The sequence below is a fragment of the Melospiza melodia genome, chromosome W, assembly GCF_035770615.1.
Source record: "Melospiza melodia melodia isolate bMelMel2 chromosome W, bMelMel2.pri, whole genome shotgun sequence".
NCBI lineage: Eukaryota > Metazoa > Chordata > Aves > Passeriformes > Passerellidae > Melospiza > Melospiza melodia.
Window position 1 is genome coordinate 35,483,960 of NC_086225.1, and position 23,965 is coordinate 35,507,924.

Sequence of the window (23,965 nt, forward strand, 5' to 3'; positions counted from 1 at the left end):
GTCATGCCGGCGATATCGCAGCGCTCCCTGCTCGCAACGCCCAACACGCGGCGGAGCCGCCTCCGCCCGCAGCACCGGCAGCAGCCCGAGGGAGACGGCTGCAGCTCGGGGGCTCCTCCGGCGCCTCCGCCAGCCTGAGGGCAGCCGCCCCACCGGGACCGCGGGAGCGGCCGGTGCCGCTCGCTCGGGGCGGCTCCTGCAGCTCCCGGCCCGCGGCAGCAAAGCACCGCCTCGCCCTCCGCCATCGGCGGGCGGCAGCGCCCCCGCCCCCGGCACCGCTGGGTGAGGCCGAGGAACCGGGCGGACGCTCCTTCCGCGCTGCTCAGCTCGGTGCGGGCGGCCAGACGGAGGCTCCGCCCCTCCAGCGTCGCTGTCCCGCGCGGGAGAGGCGCCGGCAGCTGCGCACGCACAGCCCCGCGCGGCCGCCTAGCACGCCAGCCACTCATGTGCCGCGTCAGCCGTTGCGTCACACGCCGCGCCGGCAGCACGGTCTGCCGGGAGTTGTAGTCTCGGGCTGACAGCCACGGCTCCGTCCCCCACCACTGGGAGCTGCAGTCCCTCCCGGGCATCAAACGGGTCCTTCGCCCCAGCGCGGGGAAGCACCTGAGGCAGCACCGCTCCTCCCGAATGCCCTCTCTTTTTCCTTCCAACTCTTTTTACTTTTTTCACTCGGTTTTATTTTTCACCCCTTCCCTTCCTTCTTGCTCTCCTGCTTCCTTTCCTTTCCTTTCCTTTCCTTTCCTTTCCTTTCCTTTCCTTTCCTTTCCTTTCCTTTCCTTTCCTTTCCTTTCCTTTCCTTTCCTTTCCTTTCCTTTCCTTTCCTTTCCTTTCCTTTCCTTTCCTTTCCTTTCCTTTCCTTTCCTTCCCTTCCCTTTCCTTTCCTTTCCTTTCCTTTCCTTTCCTTTCCTTTCCTTTCCTTTCCTTTCCTTTCCTTTCCTTTCCTTTCCTTTCCTTTCCTTTCCTTTCCTTTCCTTTCCTTTCCCTTCCCTTCCCTTCCCTTCCCTTTGCCTTTCTTCTATTTCTGATCTTGGTTTACCTTTCCACCTTTAGAATAAAAAAGCAGCAGTAGAAACTTTCAGGCTACCCGGGAGTAAAAAAAAAAACTCCAAAACGAAAATGATTTTAAAAAAAACTATTTATTCCCTGGGAGCCTGAAATTTTCTACTGCTGCACGTGACACAGAGCTTTTATTCCTTCTTATGGATAGTTGATATTTTATATATATTTATAGTTTATATTGATGCATTATATTAATAACTATATATAATATGCACCTTATTCAAAAAATATACGGGAATTATTTTTTAAATTATTTACCATATCTACTGCTACAACCTATTTTTCCTTATATTTCTAATTTTTATATAAATCTTTAATGTGTTTATGGTATATTTCTATACTTATATTTCTACCTTTATATTATTTGTATTTGTAATTTTTACACGAAAACCCCTGCTTTGGCAAAGAAAAAACAAAACCATCCATTATTTTAAACTACCTAAATTTTTTTAATATTTATATTTATCATAATATACAACAAATGATAGATATAGATAGATAGATATATCACATCCATATTTATATCTATTTTATATCCATTTCCTATAATATTTTTCATAAAATATATGCAGTATTACGTGTATTATATATTTTACAATTCATGTTATTTTACATTTACAATTTATTATTAATTTTTTATATATCTGCATATAGTTGCAATACATTTATATATTTGTATTTTTGTTTGGGTTGTATTTACATTTATATTCTCTATTCATATATCTATAAACATACACAATACTCTATTAAAATTAGAGTAACTTATTGTAACATATAATGACTTTTGTTACATGTTAAATTTTAAAAATTGACCGAATATATAAAAATAAAATTGGCTCATTCCCATTGCTACACATCTATTTCTTTTGTTTCAATATAGTTAGAGTCATAATTGCATATTTAAAATCCAATTCCTAAATGAAATGACAAAACAAACAGCATCAAATTCCCACCAATATCTTCCAAAAACATCAAGATACCTCCAACAGCCAAACAAGTGTCAGCAAAAAAACAAAGAACACTCTTTTCAATAACAATTCTCATCACGACAGAAAAATGGAACAAAATAAAAGAAAATCCTCTAGAAACACACACAGCAAATTACAAAAAGTACTAAAAAAAAAGTCAAACCAATCTACTAAACTCAAGCCAGTGCCACTCACCCTGAACGACGTTACTAAAAAAAATAAAAAACAACAAAATTCGACCTCTACACTAACTCAAAGAATAAACAATCCTCTGTAAAAATAACTTTAAAACCTGAACTAATTAACAAAATGGAAAAACATCTCAACCACTAAAAACTAAGAAATTAACTACCCAAATAAATAAATACTTTAAAAACCCACCATATAAATACCCATGTTCCCAAAAGAACCCCTGATAAACAATACTCAAATACATTAAAAGACAACAACAACAACAAAAAAGGAAAATAAAGAAACCAACAACAAGAATAACACCAAAAACTAGATAAATCTGCAACAAAAAAATTATTCCCCACTGGATAAACCCATAGTGCCTCAAGCTATCAAAATAAAAATACCACCTAGAAACAAACACAAAGACTAAAGACAAACGTAACCATAAACAATGTCCCCCAAATTACCCGTAACCATAAAACATACACTACAATCAAACAAACCAAATAAATAAAAACCCTGGAAGACAATAAACACACATGCAATTATCGAGATTAAAAAACCCACTGCAATGAACGACACGACGCTACGTCAAGCCCCCCAAAACAAACACTACACACTCACGCTAACAAAAGCCACCGCAACAGAATTAAAATCCGAACCGCTGCTTCACGCTACGACTCGTAAAAACCATTGCGCGCCCTTCTAAACATAACACCCCGGGAAAAAAAAAAAATCCGACTAAAAAACTCAATCCAAAATGAACCTTTATCATCCCTACCGGCACCGAGAACCGTGCCGCTCAGGAAGAACACCGTATCCCTTAGCGTACACCCGCTGCAAACCGAACCCAGCGATGCAATCAAGGCCTCCAAAGCGCCTCCGAGCCACGGCACCGCCGAACTTTGAGCGGCCGAAGCCCGCGCTCGCTGCCGGCCCTGCACGGAGCGCGGCTCCGGGCAGGAAAGCGGCTCCTGCGGCGGCTGCTCCGGCATGCGGGGCCGGCGCCGTTCCGGGAAGCCCCACCCGCTGCCCGTGCCCGGCGGGGCCGGCACCAGGCCTGGGGCTACCGGCAGCGCCCGAGCCCCGCGCCCGGAGCGGACGGAGTGGCTGGCACCGCCCGGGCCGACGCAGCAGCGCCCACGCCGTCTCTGCCGCCCTTGGCCGGCCCGGCCCGGCTCCGCTCGGTTTCGCACGGCTCGCACCGGCACGGCTTTGCCACTGCCGCCCTTGGCCGGCCCGGCCGCGCCAAATCCCCCGTGCGCGCCGGCAGCTGCCCGGGCCGTGCCAGCAGCGCTCCCGAGCGGGAACGTTCCGGGCCAGGAACGTTCCGGGCCGGGCCGCGGGCACGAGGAGCGCCCTCCAATGCAGCGGCACAGCCCCATTGCAGCCCTGCAAATGCTGCCGGAGCTGCGGCTTCCCGCAAGCCAACCCCGAAACTGACGCCGCAGGCGGGCTCACCTCACTTCAACAAGGGCAAAGAAATGCGTTCTCCCCTAAAATTTCACCCCCTACAACAGCAGAAAAAAGGGGTGCTCCTCAAATGAAAGCCTTCGACTGATGGGAAAGGGGGATTTCGACCTCCATTCAAACCCTTGAAAATGAGGGACACCCGGGCTGCCCCCTCCATTTAAACCCGAGGGTGATGAAAATGGGGTGGCTGCCTTCAAATCAAACCCATAACACCACAAGAATACTTTTCCCATTCCCCTTAAAATAGAACACAGGGATTCCCTGTCACCCCTGTGATACCCCTAACACCCTGGCAAAGGCAGCTTTTCCTGCAATCAACACCCTTAAAACCACAAGTGAAGAGGGATCCCTTCTGTTCAAATGCAGACAATAAAAGAAGAGGAGCTACTTCCTTCTCCTTAATTCCTTTTGTCTTCATAAGCTCCATTTTTGTTCATGGGAAACCGGGGAGGGACTGGCAAGATGAAATTGCAAAGGGGAAGGAGAAAATTCCCCACTCCGAACCCACACGGGCTCACCTGTTCGGCTGCTGCTCCCCGGCACAAAGATTCGTCCCTCGGCACCTCCTTTTAAGCAATGCTCTACGTACCCAAGCGCGGATCCAGGTGTTCCCCCCGACCCTGCGGGAAGCTCTCGCAGTCCTTCCAGGAGACAGCGCCGGGAGCGGCCCATAAACCCCTCCACTCAGCTGCTCCATGCAAAAGAGAGCTGAGGCAAAGCCTCCCCCTAAAACAGCCTCGCCCCGGCATGAGCCAGCCCCTAATCATCCTCACACTCACACCTGGGCTGCTCGGAACCCCCTTCATCCTCACAACTCACACCTGGGCTGCTCCGAGCCCCCATCATCCTCACACTCACACCTCGGCTGCTCCGAGCGACTCCTCATCCTCACACTCACACCTGGGCTGCTCCGAGCCCCCACCATTTTCACACTCACACCTGGTGCTGCTCTGAGACCCCCATCAAACACCTTTGCCATTTTCATTCAAATTGCCAGCCCCGCAGTCCACTTCCCAGCCCCACAGAGATTTTAGCCGCACCCCAAGAGGTGCCATCACAGGCACAGGCAATATTCTACCATCGACAGGGTATTCAAGTGCAAGCTTGCGGCCCCCTTTCCCCACTCCACACATCCTGTTCTACTATTAGTGGCAATACCCAGCCCCTGCATCCATGTCACAGGCCTAGAGTGATCTCGGTTCAAGAAGAATACACTGCCTTTACCAGCCCTAAGGTTGCTGTGATGTGTTAAGCTACAATTCCAGTCCCCAAAGGATGACAAGAGCAGGCGCAGTGACTCCAGCTCTTTCAGCTCTTGACCCATAAGCTTTATTTTACTGCCAGCTCTCTTCTTCCAGCCCCAGCTCTGTGTTTCTCCAGCTTCAAATGGCAGCATCTGGCTCTTGGCTCCAGCTCGGCGACAATTCAGCTCTGGCACGAGCCTCTGGAAGGCCACCCCACCATCCATATGCTAGCCCCGCAGTGATTTTAGCTCCCACCGAGCAGTCCCCAGTCACTTTGCACACCCCTGCATAAGTTCTCCTGGATGCCCGCAGCCCCGTTCACAGGTCTAGTGCCTTTGCCATTTTCATTCAAATTGCCAGCCCCGCAGTCCACTTCCCAGCCCCACAGTGCGCCCCAAGATGTGCCATCACAGGCACAGGCAATATTCTACCATCGACGGGGTTTTAAGGCGCAAGCTTGCGGCCCCCTTTCCCCACTCCACACATCCTGTTCTACTATTAGTGGCAATACCCAGCCCCTGCATCCATGTCACAGGCCTAGAGTGATCTCGGCGCAAGAACAATACACTGCCTTTATCAGCCCTAAGGTTGCTGTGATGTGTTAAGCTACAATTCCAGTCCCCAAAAGATTACAAGAGCAGGCGCAGTGACTCCAGCTCTTTCAGCTCTTGACCCATAAGCTTTATTTTACTGCCAGCTCTCTTCTTCCAGCCCCAGCTCTGTGTTTCTCCAGCTTCAAATGGCAGCATCTGGCTCTTGGCTCCAGCTCGGCGACAATTCAGCTCTGGCACGAGCCTCTGGAAGCCCACCCCACCATCCATATGCTAGCCCAGCAGTGATTTTAGCTCCCACCGAGCAGTCCCCAGTCACTTTGCACACCCCTGCATAAGTTCTCCTGGATGCCCGCAGCCCCGTTCACAGGTCTAGCGCCTTTGCCATTTTCATTCAAATTGCCAGCCCCGCAGTCCACTTCCCAGCATTACAGAGATTGCAGCTGCACCCCAAGAGGTGCCATCACAGGCACAGGCAATATTCTACCATCGATGGGGTTTTCAGGCGCAAGCTTGCGGCCCCCTTTCCCCACTCCACACATCCTGTTCTACTATTAGTGGCAATACCCAGCCTCTGCATCCATGTCACAGGCCTAGAGGGATCTCAGCGCAAGAACAATACACTGCCTTTACCAGCCCTAAGGTTGCTGTGATGTGTTAAGCTACAATTCCAGTCCCCAAAGGATGACAAGAGCAGGCGCAGTGACTCCAGGTCTTTCAGCTCTTGACCCATAAGCTTTATTTTACTGCCAGCTCTCTTCTTCCAGGCCCAGCTCTGTGTTTCTCCAGCTTCAAATGGCAGCATCTGGCTCTTGGCTCCAGCTCGGCGACAATTCAGCTCTGGCACGAGCCTCGGGAAGCCCACCCCACCATCCATATGCTAGCCCCGCAGTGATTTTAGCTCCCACCGAGCAGTCCCCAGTCACTTTGCACACCCCTGCATAAGTTCTCCTGGATGCCCGCAGCCCCGTTCACAGGTCTAGTGCCTTTGCCATTTTCATTCAAATTGCCAGCCCTGCAGTCCACTTCCCAGCCCCACAGAGATTTCAGCCGCACCCCAAGAAGTGCCATCACAGGCACAGGCAATATTCTACCATTGACGGGGTATTCAGGCGCAAGCTTGCGGCCCCTTTCCCCACTCCACACATCCTGTTCTACTATTAGTGGCAATACCCAGCCCCTGCATCCATGTCACAGGCCTAGAGTGATCTCGGCGCAAGAACAATACACTGCCTTTACCAGCCCTAAGGTTGCTGTGATGTGTTAAGCTACAATTCCAGTCCCCAAAGGATGACAAGAGCAGGCGCAGTGACTCCAGCTCTTTCAGCTCTTGACCCATAAGCTTTATTTTACTGCCAGCTCTCTTCTTCCAGCCCCAGCTCTGTGTTTCTCCAGCTTCAAATGGCAGCATCTGGCTCTTGGCTCCAGCTCGGCGACAATTCAGCTCTGGCACGAGCCTCTGGAAGGCCACCCCACCATCCATATGCTAGCCCCGCAGTGATTTTAGCTCCCACCGAACAGTCCCCAGTCACTTTGCACACCCCTGCATAAGTTCTCCTGGATGCCCGCAGCCCCGTTCACAGGTCTAGTGCCTTTGCCATTTTCATTCAAATTGCCAGCCCCGCAGTCCACTTCCCAGCCCCACAGTGCGCCCCAAGAGGTGCCATCACAGGCACAGGCAATATTCTACCATCGACGGGGTTTTAAGGCGCAAGCTTGCGGCCCCCTTTCCCCACTCCACACATCCTGTTCTACTATTAGTGGCAATACCCAGCCTCTGCATCCATGTCACAGGCCTAGAGGGATCTCGGCGCAAGAACAATACACTGCCTTTACCAGCCCTAAGGTTGCTGTGATGTGTTAAGCTACAATTCCAGTCCCCAAAGGATGACAAGAGCAGGCGCAGTGACTCCAGCTCTTTCAGCTCTTGACCCATAAGCTTTATTTTACTGCCAGCTCTCTTCTTCCAGGCCCAGCTCTGTGTTTCTCCAGCTTCAAATGGCAGCATCTGGCTCTTGGCTCCAGCTCGGCGACAATTCAGCTCTGGCACGAGCCTCTGGAAGGCCACCCCACCATCCATATGCTAGCCCCGCAGTGATTTTAGCTCCCACCGAACAGTCCCCAGTCACTTTGCACACCCCTGCATAAGTTCTCCTGGATGCCCGCAGCCCCGTTCACAGGTCTAGTGCCTTTGCCATTTTCATTCAAATTGCACGCCGCGCAGTCCACTTAACAGCCCCACCGAGATTTCATCCGCACCCCAAGAGGTGCCATCACAGGCGCAGGCAATATTCTACCATCGACGGGGTTTTCAGGCGCAAGCTTGCGGCCCCCTTTCCCCACTCCACACATCCTGTTCTACTATTAGTGGCAATACCCAGCCCCTGCATCCATGTCACAGGCCTAGAGTGATCTCGGCTCAAGAAGAATACACTGCCTTTACCAGCCCTAAGGTTGCTGTGATGTGTTAAGCTACAATTCCAGTCCCCAAAGGATGACAAGAGCAGGCGCAGTGACTCCAGCTCTTTCAGCTCTTGACCCATAAGCTTTATTTTACTGCCAGCTCTCTTCTTCCAGCCCCAGCTCTGTGTTTCTCCAGCTTCAAATGGCAGCATATGGCTCTTGGCTCCAGCTCGGCGACAATTCAGCTCTGGCACGAGCCTCTGGAAGGCCACCCCACCATCCATATGCTAGCCCCGCAGTGATTTTAGCTCCCACCGAGCAGTCCCCAGTCACTTTGCACACCCCTGCATAAGTTCTCCTGGATGCCCGCAGCCCCGTTCACAGGTCTAGTGCCTTTGCCATTTTCATTCAAATTGCACGCCGCGCAGTCCACTTAACAGCCCCACCGAGATTTCATCTGCACCCCAAGAGGTGCCATCACAGGCGCAGGCAATATTCTACCATCGACGGGGTTTTCAGGCGCAAGCTTGCGGCCCCCTTTCCCCACTCCACACATCCTGTTCTACTATTAGTGGCAATACCCAGCCCCTGCATCCATGTCACAGGCCTAGAGTGATCTCGGCGCAAGAACAATACACTGCCTTTACCAGCCCTAAGGTTGCTGTGATGTGTTAAGCTACAATTCCAGTCCCCAAAGGATGACAAGAGCAGGCGCAGTGACTCCAGCTCTTTCAGCTCTTGACCCATAAGCTTTATTTTACTGCCAGCTCTCTTCTTCCAGGCCCAGCTCTGTGTTTCTCCAGCTTCAAATGGCAGCATCTGGCTCTTGGCTCCAGCTCGGCGACAATTCAGCTCTGGCACGAGCCTCTGGAAGGCCACCCCACCATCCATATGCTAGCCCCGCAGTGATTTTAGCTCCCACCGAGCAGTCCCCAGTCACTTTGCACACCCCTGCACAAGTTCTCCTGGATGCCCGCAGCCCCGTTCACAGGTCTAGTGCCTTTGCCATTTTCATTCAAATTGCCAGCCCTGCAGTCCACTTCCCAGCCCCACAGTGCGTCCCAAGAGGTGCCATTACAGGCACAGGCAATATTCTACCATCGACGGGATATTCAGGCGCAAGCTTGCGGCCCCCTTTCCCCACTCCACACATCCTGTTCTACTATTAGTGGCAATACCCAGCCTCTGCATCCATGTCACAGGCCTAGAGGGATCTCGGCGCAAGAACAATACACTGCCTTTACCAGCCCTAAGGTTGCTGTGATGTGTTAAGCTACAATTCCAGTCCCCAAAGGATGACAAGAGCAGGCGCAGTGACTCCAGCTCTTTCAGCTCTTGACCCATAAGCTTTATTTTACTGCCAGCTCTCTTCTTCCAGCCCCAGCTCTGTGTTTCTCCAGCTTCAAATGGCAGCATCTGGCTCTTGGCTCCAGCTCGGCGACAATTCAGCTCTGGCACGAGCCTCTGGAAGGCCACCCCACCATCCATATGCTAGCCCCGCAGTGATTTTAGCTCCCACCGAACAGTCCCCAGTCACTTTGCACACCCCTGCATAAGTTCTCCTGGATGCCCGCAGCCCCGTTCACAGGTCTAGTGCCTTTGCCATTTTCATTCAAATTGCCAGCCCCGAAGTCCACTTCCCAGCCCCACAGTGCGCCCCAAGAGGTGCCATCACAGGCACTGGCAATAGTCTACCATCGACGGGGTATTCAGGCGCAAGCTTGCGGCCCCCTTTCCCCACTCCACACATCCTGTTCTACTATTAGTGGCAATACCCAGCCCCTGCATCCATGTCACAGGCCTAGAGTGATCTCGGCGCAAGAACAATACACTGCCTTTCCCAGCCCTAAGGTTGCTGTGATGTGTTAAGCTACAATTAACACATTAACACACAAAATACCAGTGCCACAATATGACAATAGCAGGCCTAGTGATTTATGCTCTTTCAGCTCTTGTCCCACAAGCTTTTTTTTATCGTCTCTGTGCCAGCCCTATAGTTCCCATGTTGTGTGCAGACCCGATCCCAGTCCCACAATGATAAGACCAGGCCCAGTGATTCCAGCTCTTTCAGTTCTTGGCCCACAGGGTTTATTTTACTGCCAGCTCTCTTCTTCCAGCTCTGTGTCCCATTCTGCGTTTAGTCCTCAGATCCACAGTGAGTATCCCTTCTAGCAGTGACGGTTTCTGCAGCACTGCAGTCCCCACCCCGTCCCCAGTGATTTCAGCTCCAGTCCCACAAGCTTTATTTAACTGCCAGCTCTTCTCTTACACTTCCTGCTCAACATCTTCACAGTAGTGCCACACAATACTACTTGTGCTTCTCAGGACAGGATCTTTATTTTAACTGTAGTTCTTGAGCTCAGATCACAGCCCTTACAGCAATTTCAATTCCAACCATGCAGTTCACCTCCCCACTCCACAATCCCTATCCCAGCCCCACAGAGGTTTTACATCAAACCCTACCATATTTCTGTCTCCTCCAGCTCTGCTGCCTCAGCTCCAGCTCCTCAGCTTCCTACTGGCTGCAGCTAAAAGCTGCTCATGCTTCTCACTGCACCTTGGGGCTGTTCATAAGGCCACAAATCAGTTACTGCCATCATTTCAATTTCAGTGTCTCTAGAAGCTGTCCCATCCACCCACCCAGCCCTAAGTGGCAACCCTAAGTGGCATCCCAACTCTGGGGACACTGGAGGCCTGAAGCTAAACATCCACCCTCCCCCTCACCCTGGCTCTCTGCCCAGCACGTGCACAAAGGCCCCCTCACCTCCCCTCAGGCAGCTCCAGGGGCTGGGAAGAGCCACTGGACTCCTTCCTCCCCATCCCAAAAGGCAGTCTTGGGCTGGTTCTTGGGCCCTAGAACCCTCTGAGCCCCCACACCCTCAGCCCCTCGTTGGTACCACAGGGCAGGGGCTGGGAACCCCCAGGCATAACCTGCAGGCCCTGTGCTGCAGCTCCATGCCTTCCTCCCATGGCATTTATCTGGCCTCAGCATTTCCACCACTCCACATTGTTTTGGGCCTGACTCATGCCAAAATCATTATTCCACACCCTGGGGTTTTATGTCCCCACTGCTCTCACAACTGGTGTTTCAGCCCCAGTCCCACAACCCTTACCGAATTAACATGAGATATCCAGTAAAGAAAACAAATCAAACCAAAAAGATGTATTAAAACGGGCAATACTAAAATAACACAATTAAGAAAGAAAAACATTACAAGTAAAAACAAAATAAAGTAATAAAAATACAAAAAGCAAGCTTTATTCCTCGTATTCTGAACATTTCTTTAAATCCAGAAACCGCGAAGCGGCTACTTCCCAGTCCCCAGTGACAGCAGGCGGTGCCCCCCCCCCACCGCGCCACTCCAGGCCCCACACCAGCCGCCGGCTACCCGAGCCACGCAGGGCGCGGCAGAAAGAACTGGACACGGCCGGCCCCCAGATACTGCCGCAGGCGTCGCGTCCGTGCTCACCAGCGCTCCCCGGATCAGCTGCCGCGGGGGTCCCGTCCTGGCGCAGCGCCGCGCCTCGGATCGCGTATCCGCAGCTCCCGTCTCTCCCAGCTTCACCGCCGAACTGACGCCACTGCCGCCCCAACGCACGCTATTTATGCCCCACGGGCGGACAGCCAGCCAATCACAACCCGAGGCAGCACCTGCCGGCTCCACCAATCCCAGCCCGCCCATTCCCGCCGCGCTCTGCTCCGCGACTCCCCGCGGTCCCCTCAAGCGCTGCTCCCGCCGCCGCCATTGCTGTGGCCGCGTCCGCCCGCTCCCCGCCGCCTGCCCGTTTCCCTGGACCAGAACCTGATCCCGACCAGGACCTGAACTGGAAGCTCCTGGCCGCCCTTCCCGTCCGCAACAGCGCCTGCCGAGGCAGCGGCAGCAGGGACACTGCTCCGCCGGCTCCCAAAGCAGCGGTGGCAGGAGCGGCACCTCAGGCGTACGGGCGAGCGGGGCCAGTCTGACGGGTCGAGCCGCCACTGAGCGGGCTGAGATTGGCGGGACCGCTTCCGGTTTGAAAGGGCGGCTGTGATTGGACAGGGCGGACAGAGAAAGGCGGGCCGTGATTGGCAGGCTTGGGAGCCGTCAGGCTGCGGCCCGTGGGAGCGTGGGGCGGAGCTCGGGCTGCCCGAAGGGCTCGCAGGCGGCGGCGGCGGCGGCGGCGGTCCCGCTCGCGAAACCCCCGTCTCCTTCTCCGGCCCTCTCTCGTGCCCAGATCCCGGCGAAAAGACCCCCGCAGAGCGCCTACCGGAGCGCCCCATCGGCACTCGGGGCAGGAGGCGGAGAGGAGTGTAGCCCGGGAGGGGTTCCGGGTCGTCTTTGCGACAGCAGCGCGGACCAGGGAGCGGCGGCGATTTGGTCAGGAGAGGGCTCGGGAGCGGGGAGGGCGTGCAGCGCCCGCTGCGGGCTCTGGGTGCCTCTTCTACCGCAGTGCTTCCGCTTCTGCGGGGACTTGGCCTGCCCCGCCTGGCCGAGATCAGCACCCTGGCCAAAGTTAAGTGCCCGCGTCCCCCTGCCCACCCTCCGCCTGCTGCGGGCCCGCTGCTCACCCTCGTCGTCGGATGTTATAGATGATAAAACAATACTGGCTTTCACATTCATAGATTAGCTTTTTGCATTACAAGTATTTTGATGTGGTAAAACTTATACTTACTTTGAACTGCTTTGTATAGTGTAATATGCCAGTTTATGTATGCACTGTATATTTCATGTGAATAGTAGCGTGATAAATATATGGTAGGCAAAATGTTAAAATAGAAACTAAAATACTTCTATGTAACTAACTCAGAAAATGGTGTAAAGCAATTATTCTGTTTCTTATAACTGCAGACTGCCCCTACCAAGTGATAAGATAATAGTGACACAAAAAGCTTAAGCATCCAGGAAGGATTTATCGACTCTTACCAGTGTTATCAGGGAGTGTGAAGCAACAGGATAAAACTACAGGAAGAAATAAAATATGTAGACCTAATTTACAGAATGTTCTGCAGACAAGTCAGAGGTTAAAACCAAACAAGAGAGTTCCTGGAACATCAAAAAGTCAAAGGAATGTTTGAATAATGTGTAAGTTAATGAATATGCCTGTAACCTCAGCAATGTAACAGTATATAGTGAACATGTTTTTAAGCTACCTCTGTGCTCTTTGGCTGTGTGCTAAAAGCATCCCAGTGCTGGATTATTTTGTCCTTTTATCCTTTATTAAAATTTTAAAAATTATAAAGAGTGAACTCTGTTTATCACATCAGTGAAGCTTAAGCTGATCTGCATCCAGGTGTTTTGGGACCTGCTGGGGGAGGCCATCGAGGTAAGTGTGGGGCTACCGCAGTGGAGGCCAAGTATTTCAACACAATAGCATAATCAGCAACGTTAATTAATTTTGTATTCTTCATGCAAGCCTCAGCCTAAAGAACGCTACCAGCCTCTACTAGGATTAATAATACGCATAGTAAGTGTTACTAGTATTAATATTTAGGTAAGAACTGTTAGTGTTAACACTGGCAGTCAGTGTGTTAGCTGGTGTTTACTGTGAAGCTCTGCTCTCCCACAGTATGACAAGGTCCTGAAGCTGTCCTCAGGTGCGCAGTTAGGTGAGCACTGCTGTCCTTACCACGGTCCCCCGATGGAGCCACGCTCCAGAGACGGGCAGCAGTGACTCTGCAGAGGCCTTCCCAAGGTGACAGAGCTCGCCCTCCTTCCCATCTGCAGTCAGGGGATGTGAAGGCAACCATTGCTGTCCTCGGCTTCATCATCTCCAGTGCAGCCAAGCACAGTATAGACAATGAGTCTCTGTCAAGTGAGCTGCAGCAGCTGGGACTGCCCAAAGGCAGGGGAAGCCCTCAGGGTGGCACCATCAGCCAGACCTGCTGGGATGTTGCTGACAGTTCCCAGCCCTGCCTTCTTCACAGCCAGATGGAGGGCAGGCTGCCTGCTGTGCTGTCCTCCATCACCTCCCTTCTGTACCATCAGTCCCTGGGGGCTCCTCAGGTGCTTTGGTGAGGTTTGGCAGCTGCAGGTCTGGTGTGAGCAGAGGGATTCTTCTCTTGTCTCCCCTCATGAGCAAAGCATGCCAGCCAGCTGTGCTGTTTTACATGTGACTGACCCACAAAATTGCAGGAGACTGAGGACTCGTAACGGGTGCAGGACAGGTTCAAAAGCAACTTGGGACAAAACCTCTGTCTTTGTCAGTCCAAAGGGACAGCAGAGCTCACATCTGCTCACAATAATCCTCTGGGGAGTGGAGCAATGTCTGTATGGAAAGATGACTGGGGGTAAAATCAGTGGAAACCGAGAAGTTACATTTGTATCCTAACAGGAGCTATAATGGGACAGAAATTTTAGGGTAAAATACAGGTGCTGTTCCCAGGATGGAGCTGGGTTGGCATGCTCCACGATGATTCCCCATGCAACCATAAGGACCTGCTAAGGGTGGTGGAGTGGAGTGGGGCACCACAACCAGGCTCTGCCAAAATCTTTGCAGGGGCAGCAACTCCATGGTAATTTGAAGCTTATTAATTGCATAGCAAGGGCTATTTGGCATATGTAGGAACACTTTCCAACCTAGCGTCTGAAGACCAATTTAGAGGAGGCGCCTCTAAGTCGAAAGCCAGCCAGACCTTATGTTCTTAGCACCATTCATTTAGAAGAAATCCTGTGACATTTGCAAATTTAAGAGGTGACACCCCCATTCAGACCATGGCTCCTGGGTGCGAACAATAGCTCTTTACAACAGCAAGGAAATCTGCACGCCCTAGTGTCTCAAGGTCACTTCACCTGAGAGTCCAGAGACCCAAATCCAGCCAGAGTCCTAGTTCCCAAAAAACTTCTGCTATAAGAAATCCTTCAAAGTGTGCAATTCTAGGAGTGGAAATCCTACAGGAAACATGAGGCTTCAGGCTGCAAATGGGATCTCTTTTCCACACAATGGAAAACTCAGCAAGCCCTTCTGGCAAGACCAGTTCACAGGAGGCCCACAATTCTCAAGGGCCAGGCTTGAGAGATCCGACTCCATGGAAGCTTTAATCTGAGAAAAATCCTGTGATGTTGGTACTTTTAAAAGGCAGAATGGCACATTTAGACCCTGGCTGATGCTTTGGAGAGTGATTCTTTTACACAGTAAATAATGATTTCATTCCAATGTCTGTAGGTCACTTTGGAAACAGCCCCTGAAACCCAAGACCAAGAAGAGCCATACTTCATGACAGCTGCCATCTGGGAGGAATCCTATGACATTTGTGATTCAAGAAATTGAACCCAAAATTTCAACAGCTGATATGCAGATGCAAAAGACTGCTGTTTTCCTGAGATAAGAAATACTCCAAACCTAACATTCTGAAGGAGTTCAGAATACACACCCAGGACTGTCATACCCCCCAAAGCGCTACCTCCTGGCAGATTGTCTCTATGGTAAACCCTGTCACACTAGAAATGTTAGGAAGCAGAATCCAAACTACAGCACAAGCACCTGTAAGGAAAAGGTACCTCTGTTCATGAGATAGAACCCTTTCTGTTCCCTTCAGCCCCTGCAGCTGTTCTCATGCTTTCAGGGCACTTGATTGGTTCATTCCTAGATAAAACTTATGTCTTTATTTTCAAAGCTATTACCCATCTCTAGTCAGAGTTTCCTACATTCCTGTATACAAATAAGTGGATAGAGAGAGGGTTTCTTTCCAAATGAATTTAGAGATAAATTCCTTTTCTTTGCCAATACCTATAAAAATGAAAACCTTGACAGGTTTTAGTATTCTACACCCACCCCTCCCTGTGAAATTTATGGCAGTTTTGGGTCCCTCTGGGAGACGACATCCAGCATGTCATGCTGGACTGTTCTAGAGAGTAATTTTCAAATGTAAGCTTAGCAAAGTTTGAATTGACTTGTCCAGAGAAAACACCTACAAGTGAACACCTACACCTGCCTACAAAGAGCTAACAAGCCCCTGGCAGCTGCCAGCATCAAAGCACAGCGGATGTTTCTAATACAGGGTAAGGATAACAATATCACCTTCTGTTCTCTCCAGCTTCTTTTCCCTGCAGTCATATTTTGCTTCTTATGATTTTTTTAGTCTCTGTATCTTCTTGGACAGCACCGAGCCTGACGACAAGGATACGAGAGCCTTTCCCTGCCGTGCGGAGAGAACCAGGAAAACAGTTAAAATAAGAACAGGGCAGTTTGAAATTCATACTTGCAACAAAAGCAGCGCCTAACCAACAGAACAGAAATAAACAAAGCATGATACCTCCCTGGGGACAGTAGACTTACAAACTCTCCAGGATTTACAATTCCAGCGACCAACCCCTTCAGGACAGCAGCCAAGTGTCCCGTGGGGTGGTGCTGCACCAAAGAACCATCTGAGAGGTTCCAAAGAGTGAAATGCACAATATTTTGCAAAGACAAAAAATCTTGCAAAATAACAAAAATACAATAGATGTAAACTACAGGGCAAGAGTACAAGTGTTACCTTTGGGAGCTGGAACCATCCAGGTGAGCACCTGATAACTGGATCCTCACCAGAGTTTGAACCCTTCAGGACACAGAAGTGTTTTCCCCAGAAATTTCACAGACTGAGTTTTGACAGAAGCACGCTCGCCGGATCCTCAGAAACGTCGCCCATTCTCCAGGTGTCTGGAGAGAACTGCAAATGGCTCTCACGTAGTTGGAGCTAGTTCTGTAAGGTCTCAGGGTGAATTTCACCAGATGCAACTGAATTGGGCAACTCCCAGTGAGACAGAAGGAACCCAAAGCTTGTTTTACCCAAACCTTGGGTAAGCACAGCTCCAGCAAATACTGAGGAAACAGACATAACAGGGTAAAAATAATAAAACTATTGCTTTTTCTTTAATCTTGCCTTTTTTTTTTTTATTCAGATGAGCAAAACAATGAAGGAGAAGGTGAAAAACTCACCATTACTGAACATTTCATCATCTGTAAGCTGAGCATCCTTAGCATAGAGGACTCCAGAGTTAAAATTCACTGATCCCTGGGAAATAAAACCAAATATATGACAAACAGTCAAACAGAAGGCGTAAAAATTTGTTTCCTCTACGGACTTTCAAGTATGTATCTTTGTATATATCCTACACATTACAACATACACTTTATACCATCTCCTAATATATAATAATTTACCTTTAAACTTTGATAGTATAGTGTGGAGAAATGGCTCCATGACAGAGGTCACACAGACATTCGCTTGTTAGCCGACCAGGAGCTGGGAAAGTACCGAACACAGGTAGTTTGAGTTTTGCACCTGCAAGATAGCGTGTGCCTGGGCCTAGCTGGGTAGGATAACAAGTAGACAGAGAGACGTGGGAAATAGGGAATGTAGGCCCAAAGGAATGAGGAAGAGTTGATGGTATAGTTTAACCAATAGATCGCTTGGCTTACAGAATATTCATAAGCTTATTATGTGCTGTATAAGTGTCTGATACTCTCTGCAATAAACATAGCTTGCTGATCTCATATTGAGTGTCCGAGTCTTCCCTCACCCAAGAGTATAGCATAAAATTATTAACTAAAATTGGTGATCTATTATTATTAAGTTGTGCTTAAAGTTATTTTTGATGTCATGTTCAAAACAATTTTTTTTTTTTTACTGTAATGAATGAGCAATTGATCTCAAAGTCATCACAAGCCCATCAAAAAAACAAAGCTCTATTCACTGGGCAGGTCTGTGAGCTAGAGGGTAGTTAGGCTTGTACTTACCTCTTGCTCTTCATGAGCCAATAAACCAATAAATCCTGTAAACAAAACCAGGATCTTTAGCCCACTCCTATTAAAGATTCTACAAGATTTGTGTTTAGAAGTTTAGATTTTAAATGGCCAGTTCAATGGATAAATAAAGACAGTTTAAGTAGTATTACTTTACTCTTATTATTATTATTATTGGTAATAGTATTATCAGCTACTGGAAGAAACAAACCAGTAGTATCTATACTTAATTACTTCTATTTCCAGAAAATAATAAAGAAAAAGAACCAAACCAAAAAAAGTCACTTCCTACCTTTTGTATCTCAGGATGATGAATTTCTCTTGGGCACTTCTCCAATTTATCAAGACTCATAGCACTGAAAGGCGAACAAAACAGTGCTTTATAGAAGGCCAAGTGCACGTTTCAAGGCTGAACCACCAACTGATTGCAGTGACAGCAGTTACAACATGAATCCTTCCCAGAGCCTCTGTTCAATGGAATGGAATGTTTTGCGGAACTGCCATTTCTTTCCCAAAATACTAACTTCCAACACTTCCTAAACTTATTTTGCATTTTAAAAACAGAAATTAGTAAGACTCTGTGTGGACATCAGGTTTATTTCCTTCTAATGCACAGAGCTCTGTTCCATCATCCTTCACTTTGGCTCTACACAGAATCATGGTGAGCTTTTTAGGAGGGCTCAATAACCAATTCTATTTCTTCTCCTAGTTCTCTCTCTTCTTCAATAATTAAAGGCAAGTCAAATGAAAAATGACAAGTTCAGCATCAAAGTCACACTTTTTCCCTTTGTCTGCTCAAGAACAGGCTCTAAATCCACTTATTGCTGCCTTCAACGATTCAGACTTGCAAAACCATTCTTACATGTTTTACAGGTTTATCATAAAACCCACAGAACGCAAGCTCTGAATTACAGGAAAAGGTACACAGGCAAATATCTAAACTGATTACTTATTTGAAAACACATACCTTAATTCAGATTTCACCCAGAATGTTTCTGTGGGACACTAAGGGAGACATATTTTGTGAGTACCCTGTAAACGAGAAAAGCCAGCATAGATTACAGGACATACCCACTTTTTCTGCATATTCAAATAGAATTATTAATAAAAACAATTAAGTTTAAAAAGAAGGAAGATAACCAAGGTAATTTTACTCAGCTATATTTACTCCCGATTAAGAGAAAAAAAAAAAGGCCCGGGTGCTGCAAAGAAAAAAAAAGTGAACCACAAACGCTTACAGTAGAATTTTAAAACAATCGCTTGGATAAAAGAATCTTATGGAACGTGAAGTAGAAAAAAAGTGAAACCACTATCAGACCTGCCTATTTTCTCACCAGTGTACAAGAAAATCCTAAAAGCAGTATAAAGTCACTGCCTAAAACCGGTCATGGGATATAACCAAGAACAATTCAGGCATTTGCTAATCTAGACAGAAACCTTTTCTGGATGCTAGTGTCAAATCACAAGTTTTGTCTTTCAGAAGCTCGACAATGCTGGAAAGCATTTTCCCCGGGGCTCGGGAGGGCAGGGGCGGAAGGGGGGGTGACTTTGCAGCTCGCACCTGTGCCATCCGAAGCATACAGCCCGCCCGCTCTCTGCGCTGGGCATTCTCCCGGCCATCTCTGGGTGTCCCGCTCAGCGCCGCTCCATCCGTTTCCATGGCACAAAGAGCCGCGAGCACTAATGCAGGCAGCAGCCCCGTCATGCCGGCGATATCGCAGCGCTCCCTGCTCGCAGCACCCAACACGCGGCGGAGCCGCCTCCGCCCGCAGCACCGGCACCAGCCCGAGGGAGACGGCTGCAGCTCGGGGGCTCCTCCGGCGCCTCCGCCAGCCCGAGGGCAGCCGCGTCACCGGGACCGGGGGAGCGCCGGGCGCCGCTCGCGCACAGCCCTGCGCGGCCGCCTGGCACGCCAGCCACTCATGTGCCGCGTCACCCGTTGCGTCACACGCCGCACTGGCAGCAGGGCCTGCCGGGAGTTGTAGTCTCGGGCTGACAGCCACGGCTCCGTCCCCCGCCACCGGGAGCTGCAGTCCCTCCCGGGCATCAAACGGGTCCTTCGCCCCAGGGCGGGGAAGCACCTGAGGCAGCACCGCTCCTCCCGAATGCCCTCTCTTTTTCCCTCCAACTCTTTTTACTTTTTTCACTCGGTTTTTTTTTTCACCACTTCCCTTCCTTCTTGCTCTCCTTCTTCCTTTCCTTTCCTTTCCTTTCCTTTCCTTTCCTTTCCTTTCCTTTCCTTTCCTTCCCTTCCCTTCCCTTCCCTTCCCTTCCCTTCCCTTCCCTTCCCTTCCCTTCCCTTCCCTTCCCTTCCCTTCCCTTCCCTTCCCTTCCCTTTCCCTTCCCTTCCCTTCCCTTCCCTTCCCTTCCCTTCCCTTCCCTTCCCTTCCCTTCCCTTCCCTTCCCTTCCCTTCCCTTCCCTTCCCTTCCCTTCCCTTCCCTTCCCTTCCCTTCCCTTCCCTTCCCTTCCCTTCCCTTCGCCTTTCTTGTATTTCTGATCTTGGTTTACCTTTCCACCTTTAGAATAAAAAAGCAGCAGTAGAAACTTTCAGGCTAGCGGGAGTAAAAGAAAAACTCCAAAACAAAAATGATTTAAAGAAAACTATTTATTCCCTGGGAGCCTGAAATTTTCTACTGCTGCACGTGACACAGAGCTTTTATTCCTTCTTATGGATAGTTGATATTTTATATATATTTATAGTTTATACTGTTTCCTCAGCCTTTTAATTTGGTCACAGATTCTGCTTATGTTGCTAATGTAGTCAGGAGAATAGAAGGTTCCATTTTAAAGGATGTTAGTAATGAAACTTTACATCGTTGGCTTTCATGTCTTTTTATAACTTTGCAATATAGAACTAATCCATATTTTGTTTCTCACATTAGGGCGCATTCTTCACTTCCTGGATTTTTAGTGGAAGGAAATGCAAGAGCGGACAAGCTGACAATGGTCATTTCTAACACATTGCCAAATATTTTTGAACAAGCAAAACTGAGTCATGCCTTTTTCCACCAAAATGCACAAGCACTCATGCGAATGTTCCAAATCACTAAAAGTCAAGCTAAAGCTATCATTCATACTTGCCCTGACTGTCAATTGGTACAACCTCCTGTTTCTACAGGAGCACTCAAGCCCCGAGGCTTACAAAGCCTACAGTTGTGGCAAACAGGTGTTACTAAATAGCCTTCTTTTGGTAAATTTAAAAATATTCATGTTTCCATAGACACGTTCTCTGGTGCAGTTTTTGCTTCCCTTCACACAGGTGAAACTGGCAGCCATGCCTGTCATCATTTCCTGCAAGCTTTTGCTTCATTGGGTATACCCCAAGAAGTAAAAACTGACAATGGTCCCGCATACATATCTCAAAAATTGGCCACATTTTTAAATGAATGGGGTGTTCGACACATTTTTGGTATTCCCCACTCTCCCACAAGCCAAGCAATCATTGAAAGAACACATCAAACCTTAAAACGCATATTAGATCAACAGAGAGGGGGAACGGAAATCACCCCACAGATGAGACTGAGTAAGGCTTTGTATGGTTTTAATTTTCTAAATAGTTCAAGTACAGAACCAGATCCACCAATCTTTAGACACTTTTCAAATAGCACACAGGCAAAACTGAAAGAACATCCTCCTCTTCTAATTAGAAACCCTGACTCTGGACAGATGGAAGGCCCGTTTCAATTAATAACGTGGGGCAAAGGGTATGCTTCTATTTCCACAGGTGCTGGAAGAATTAAGTGGGTTCCTGCCAAAAACGTCAAACCGTATCGCACTTCAGAACCTGTTGTCGAGCCTAGAACTGAGGAAGCGAGTACGCAGACGTGGACCGAATGGAAGGATCCCGGGTCTCGCCTGACGCCTCTTGTGCCTGACGTTCTTTGTGCATCGGTGGAACCCATGAACTCTGATTTTGTGCCAATGTTATTTATGAGTATACGAATTGAATGCTGAATGTTTGTTTAACAAAGCTAATTTTTGGCTGAAAATTTAGGTTATTGTTTTTGTTTAGAAAGAATTCTGCCAAAACTTAGTTCTTGAAAGAGATGGGGCAGAATCAAATGGTATACTTGTTTTGCTTGATTTTAATTGTTTTTTGTCGTGCAGATTTGCCTGTGGATCAACCGAAAATGAGTGTTTGGGTGACCTTAGCCAAGGCTGCCGGATCGGATACTATATGTCTGTCTAATTCGGAACCAGAAAAGCCTTTCTCAACCTGTTTGGTTGGTGTGCCAGTGAAAGAGTTTCCTTTGGTCAGAAAAGAATCCAATGGTAAACCAGGTGGAATTGACAATGGAAACAGTCCTTCCTTCAATTGGAACATTTGTTCGAAAAAACTTCTCAGGGCAGCAAATGTTTCAAACAGTTGGGATGTGTTTCTGGAGACGGACCAATATCCACGGCAATTGCCAAAAGGGTATTGGATCAGTTGCAGAGACAGAGGTTGGCAAGGCATTCCAGCCCACCTTGAAGGTGGCCCTTGTAGCATTGGTATGCTTACCATAATTACCCCCACTGCCAAAGCAGTAATGAAAAAGAAACAAAGGAAAACAAGAGCTGTTCCTCATTATGATGAGAACTGTCAGAGTGATTTTCTGCCTTTCATTTCCATCTTTTACACACCTTGTTCCATCCCCCTTACAAGAGTCACATATTTTTACATTAACAGAACAACGCAAAGAAAAGTCCAAAAGAGTCTCATTTTTTCCCAGAGAGAGAGAAGAAAGATTTTGTTCAACAGAGTTCAAAGCAATACTTTCAGCATTTGCAACAACACTTGTAACATTCTCCGATACTCACACAGTCTCCGGTTTACTGGAATTTAATGAGACAGAACCAGAAGCTTTGTTTTCTGAGTCCAAGTTGATCTTATTATTATCAGTTTGTTTAAAACAGCGCTCCAACAGCGCTCTACAAACCGGCATAAGTTCTCTTAAGCTTTCATATTTTTTGAGAGGGACTAGATTATTAATTCTCCAGTTTATCTGATCCCAAAAATGAAAAGTAAAAGCAGACTGCAGATTTAAATCTTGCATATTTGCTTTAACCCAGATAAGTAAGTTTTTAAGCTCAGTTTTTGAAATTTCAGAGTGACCTTTTTCTTGTAACATTGTCTCTAATTGATGAAAAACATCCCATTCAACTTTTGATAAATTCGTTCCCATTTTTGTGTTCTTTTAATAATTTTCTTTTTCGCTATTTTGCCTCCCAACGTCACCCAAGCGCTCTCCCGAGATAAGTTACTTACAATTTTCTTGGCTTCGGCGGGAGAGATGATACAGTGTGCTCCTTGTTAACACTTGGGTCTCCGCAGCTGGTACTTCCACGATTTTTCTTTGTTTTTCTTCTATTCTACGTCCTCACACTAGGCACCAATATGCGGGGGACGGGACAGGTATAAGTCCAATAGTGTCAGGAACCCACGCCTTAAAAAAGGAACCCACTAGGCTGCGGCAAAATATCCAAATATGGATAACATGGTAACCAGACCAGTGAAGAGATTTTTGCTTTTATTTCCAGCACATCAGTCTCAAAATACAAAATGGAGACATGACAGCTCACTGATCCACACCAAAAAATGTCTCCTTCAACAGGGCTCATACAGCAATACATAAAATCATCTCAGACTAGAATTCAGCCAATCAGACACAGAAAACACATCTTGACAAGCATTCTATCCAATCTTATAAAACATAGGTAATCGTAGCTAAAACAAAGATTAATTGACAAGAGACAAAGAACAGAGTTCTATTCATGCTGGCCTTCTAAAGATATACATTAAATAACCTTGTTGCCATCCTAAAGCCAATTTTACAGAAGCCTATTGTTATTTGTCACGTCTACTGCTTGGGAAACTTTTCTGCTTGCATGGAAAACTTTTTCTGCTTGCATGGGAAACTTTTCTGCAATGCTAACAAAACTCCAGTCTAAGGCCTACATACTTCTTTGTAACCATTTCTTAAAAATCCTCTAACCTTATGGATTCCAACATTTCCCCCTCTCTGTTTGACCCAGAAGCTTTCATTTTCTTGTCGCTTGCTATTTGCGTTTCATAGCTCTATTGCAAAATTTCTGCTTATTATCTGCTGAAGACCTATTTTCACTAAACTGAAGCATTGCTATATTACGGCACAGCAACTTAATGCTGTGAAGACCCAATCCCTGAAAGAGAGATATGAATCACGTTTGGCAACAGTCACAAGGCATCGTTCAAAAAACTCTGGTCGATTCCAAGGCCTTAATTCAAAACCTTCGTTCATGTCAATACCCTCATCTACTGCTTTCGTGAGATTTCGTACACTCTCTGTGCTTCTACTTCCTAGTTCTCCTGCTTGAATGACAAAAACTTCTCGGACTGTTTTGTTCATTATTCGCTGAAGACAACAG

The 23,965-nt window shown here is 48.1% G+C and overlaps 1 long non-coding RNA gene across 1 annotated transcript; it reads right to left on the reverse strand.

Annotated features, from left to right (window-relative positions):
- Positions 1-13,234: 13,234 nt before the first annotated feature.
- LOC134431506 (uncharacterized) lies at positions 13,235-15,961 on the reverse strand. The gene is made up of 2 exons (XR_010031005.1): positions 15,871-15,961; positions 13,235-15,034 (listed from the first exon to the last, which is right to left on the reverse strand). It is a non-coding gene; the product is annotated as an uncharacterized LOC134431506 (long non-coding RNA).
- Positions 15,962-23,965: the final 8,004 nt, after the last annotated feature.